The sequence below is a fragment of the Nannospalax galili genome, unplaced genomic scaffold (assembly GCF_000622305.1).
Source record: "Nannospalax galili isolate Female #2095 unplaced genomic scaffold, S.galili_v1.0 scaffold409, whole genome shotgun sequence".
In the NCBI taxonomy this organism is placed as follows: domain Eukaryota; kingdom Metazoa; phylum Chordata; class Mammalia; order Rodentia; family Spalacidae; genus Nannospalax; species Nannospalax galili.
This window is the reverse complement of record NW_008360308.1, coordinates 2,283,174-2,287,800: the sequence shown is the minus strand read 5'-3', so window position 1 is coordinate 2,287,800 and position 4,627 is coordinate 2,283,174. Positions and strand designations below refer to the sequence as shown.

The following is a 4,627-nucleotide window of genomic DNA, read 5'->3' as shown; positions in this document are numbered from 1 at the left end:
CCCCTGGAAATGGAGTTACAGATGGTTGTCAGCTACCATGTGGGTTCTGGAAATAGAACCTGGGTCCTCTGCAAGAGCAGTCAGTGGTCTTGACCACTGAGCTATTTCTCCAGCCCCTCAAATACATTTTTTAAATATATGCAACTTATATCACATAGGCGAAACTCTCTAAAAACGGAGAAACCTCTAGAAATCAGGAAGTCCAAGACTAACCATGTGATAGAAAGATGCAGAAAGGGAATGCATATGGTTCTCAGAAAAGGTAACACAAATTGCTCCTGAACATAGGAACATATCGTTTCATACCCAATAGAACTGTGAATCTAAACCACATTGAGATCATGGGCTTCACCTATCAGATTGGTAAAATTTGAGAAAAAGCTGTCAGCATACCCCAAGAGCTGTGGGAAAGCAGTACGCTCCTGCATCGCTGGTCAAGACGCAACACAGAACCTCCCACAGAGGAGAATTTGGAAATAGCCAACAAAACTACAAATGCAAATGCTTTGATTCAGTAATTCTACTTCTGACAGTGTACATAGCAAATACTCCTGTGTACAGGCAAAATGAAATACTTTTACTATAAAATCAAATTAAATTTTTTTTACTTAATGCAATTTTATTTACTATATTTACTTTAGTTTATTTATTATAAGACAAAATGCAGAGTTCTGCTTGCCTCTGCCTCCTGAGTGCTGGAATTAAAGGCAGGCATTACCATGCTCTGCTGTAAGATTATTTTTAAAAGCAAAATTCTGGAATTTCTCCCAAATTGTCTATTGGTATTTGGTTAAAAAAGGCATGATTAGTCTATATACCTGATAGAATTGCCTTAAAAATGAATAAGAGGGGGCTGGAAAAATGGCTCAGAGGATAAGAGCACTGGCTGGTTTTAAACCCAGGGTGAACCCAGTACCCACATAGTGGCTAACAACCATACATAATTCCAGTGCTAGGGGATCTAACATCCTCTCCCGGCCTCCACAGACACTGCAGGCACAGGCACATTTACATGAATGCAGTCAAAACACTCATACACATAAAATAAAAATATATACAAATTAATTTTTATTTTTGGTCTTTTTAAGACAGGGTCTCCTTTCCTTTCTGCTGGGCGCCTGCTGGTTGCTGCTGAAATGGGCAAGTTCATGGAACTCAGGAAGGTGGTGCTGGTCCTAGCTGGACGCCACTCTGGAAGCAAAGCCATCATCGTGAAGAACATTGAGTATGGCACCTCAGACCACCCTTATAGCCATGCTCTGGTGAATGGAATTGACTGCTATCCCTCAAAAGTGATAGCCGCCATGGGCAAGAAGAAAATCGCCAAGAGGTCAAAGATCAAGTCTTTCGTTAAAGTTTATAACTACAGTCACCTCATGTCCACCAGGTACTCTGTGGACAGCCCCTTGGACAAAACTGTTGTCAACAAGGACCTCTTTAGAGACCCAGCTCTGAAACACAAGGTCAGACATGAGGCCAAGGTCAAGTTTGAGGAGCAATACAAGAGGGGTAAGAACAAGTGATTCTTCTAGAAACTTCGGTTTTAGTGTAATATTGTTTCCACCATTAAAAATAAGAAAGGAGGTCCTGGAGTGATGGCTCAGCAGTTGAGTACTGACTGCTCTCACAGAGAACCCAGGTTCAATTCCCAGAACCCACATGGCAGCTAACAACCATACATAACTCCAGTTACAGGGGAATCCAACGCCTTCTTCTGATCTCCCCGAGCATTGCACGATATAGATGTACTTACACACATCAAGCAATACACTCATACACACAAAATTAAAAAATAAAACATTTTAAAAATAAGAAAACTAAAATAAAAGAAAAAGGACAGGGTCTCCCTGTAGCTCCAGGTGGCCTGGAACTTACTATGTAGACCAGGCTGTCCCTGAAGTCACAGAGATCCGCCTGCCTCTGTTTCCCAAGTGCTGGAATTAAAGGCGTGTGCCACCACACCTGGCATATATTAATTTTTTTAAAAAATGAGTAACAGCTGGGAACTGGTGGTACAGGCCTGTACCCCAGATACTCAGGAGGCTAAGGCAGGAGGACTGAAAGTTCAAGGCCTGTCTAGGCAACTTAGTGAGACTCTGTCTCAAACTGAAGAATTAAAAAGCCTAGAGATACACCTCAGAAATATAGAGCTTGCCTAGCATGCCCAAGGCCCTAGTTTCAATCTTTAGCACTGAAGGAACAACAGAAAAGGAGGAAGAAGATGAGGAGGAGGAGGAAAAGAGGAGGAAGACTCATATATTGATCTGCAAAGTCCTCTAGAAAATATTGCAGAACAGTTAAAGTAACATGTTACCACCTATTTTATAACAAAGAGAGAAAGAATATACATGTGTTTGTACATTTTTATTTGAATAATACATACCAGAAAGATTCATTATAAAATAATAAATTAGTTTCACTGCAGAAAGCACGTAGGACTTGATAGGGATGTGAGTGTAACAGAGAGTTCTAAACATGAATGTTTAAAACAGTTACATTGGGGCTGGAGAGATGGCTCAACGGTTAAGGACACTGGTTGTTCTTGCAGAAGACCCGGATTCGAATCCCAGCACCCACATGGCAGCTAACAACTGTCCATGATGCCTGTCCCAGGGGATCCTACAGCCTCTTCTGACCTCCGCAGGCATTGCATGACACAGGTGCACCTACCTACATGCAGGCAATACACGCATACACATAAAATAAAAATAATAAATAAAATTTAAAAAAAATTTTTAATTTTAATTTTATTTTTTTTTACACCCAATTCCCAGATAGCACCCTCGCATAGCCTCCCTCCCCCGACTAGTGCCCTTATACTCTGATATCCCTGCTACTGTCTGCTGTGTTGTTGGCACCCCCAGCCATTCCCCACTACTTTCTCTTCTGGTGAATCTAGTCAGCCTATCTAGAGGTCTTTGTTACACTGATTGATTGATCTGGGGGGACACATGAGTGCTACAGTATGTGTGTGGAGGTCAGAGAACAATTTTTGGGAGTCAGCACTCTTCTTCCTAGTGATCAAACTCAGATCATCAGGCTTGGGGGCAAATATCTTTTACCTGCTGAGCCATCTCTCCAGCCCATCTCCTTCTTAATTAACTGTATATATTGTTTGATATTTGAACCAGATGAATGTATCACCTGTAAGGAAAATTTTTTATAAAACCAACACAGTATCTTTGAATCTACTGAGAAGACAATAAACACACACACACACACACACACACACACACACACACACCTACCACCATCCAAGCACGCACTTTTTAATGCCAGCACCAGGGATCATTCATCCACTGTTTTTTTTTTTTCTTTAAATCTTCAGGGTAGCTGCTGTGCATCTTAAGGTAATATGATATATGGTCGGCATCTAGCACAGTTCTCCCATACTTGCTTTCACATTGCTTTGCAAATAGGACATGAGCATGTAGGACACAGGATCTATCAATTGGCTGCATTCTTGGAATCTGAATAGGAGACTGTGCTATATAGAATCTTCTCTACAGTTATCAACAACAGTAAGAGCACTGTTCAAGTTCTGGGGCAGTGGGGATATCTTGGAACCAATGTTGATAGGGAGTCCAGGGCTGACGCTGGTCCAACAGGGATGTTCCAGGTGTTAGATTGGGCAACCAAGTGACTGCAGCAATGGCCTCACTTTACTAAGCACATTTTACAACATATTTTTTGCTAAGGCTCTAACTAGAGATTTCATTGGGCTTGTCTGTTTCCCATACCTGCATTTCTAGTTCTTCCTACGTTTATTTTATAGCACATCCTTCAACCTGTCAGAGTTGATTTCTGTTGTTGCAATTAATAACCCTAGTTCATGCATCTGGATTGTGTCAGGGTTCTCTACCCAGAAATCTCAGTAAGTGAAGAAGCCTACAACCTAGCTAGGCTATCCAAACCTTTTATCATTGGTGGAAAAAAAGATGAGAATATAGAATTCTACTAGGGTAGTGGTGGTGGTGGAGGTGGAGGTGGAGGTGTGTATATTAGTGTGATGCACTGTGGGAAATGAACCTGAAAATCCAAGAGGAGTCCTTGCTAAGGCTGATATCTGAAGCTTGCTGTAAAGTTTGACAGATCCAAGTAGATGGTAATCTCAGATTAATTTGATTGGAAGTCAAATCTTAAGGGTGCCTATAGGATTAAGTACATGTGAAAGTAAACTTTTTCACATAATTCGATATTGCTTTTTATATACTGTGGGTGTAATTGGTGATGGAGCATGCATACTCAAAGCCAACCCCAGCACCTAAGAAAGAACTATAAACTCATGTACTGTCTGGAATTTAGAAGAGCTGAGCGAGGTACATGCCTGTTATTCCCAGCTACTCAAGAGACTGAAACAGGAGAATCATTTGAACACAGGATTTTGAGGCCAGCCAGGGTAAAATGATTCTAATTTTTTAAAAAAAGTTGAGGATGGTAGCCAATGCCTGTGACTCCAACACTTGGAAAGTTCTAGGAGGACCACTTATAGGCTACACAAGATATTGTCTTTTTTTAAAAAAAAAAACAAAAAACAACAACAACAGGAAAAGCGGGGCATGGTGGCACATGCCTTTAATCCCAGCACTCGGGGGCAGAGACAGGCAGAGCTCTGTGAGTTCAAGGC

General features: G+C 41.3%; 1 pseudogene; it reads left to right on the top strand.

The window, feature by feature from the left end:
* The first annotated feature begins 1,136 nt into the window (after positions 1 to 1,136).
* LOC103726808 lies at positions 1,137 to 1,523 on the top strand (annotated as a pseudogene).
* The last annotated feature ends 3,104 nt before the right edge of the window (positions 1,524 to 4,627 follow it).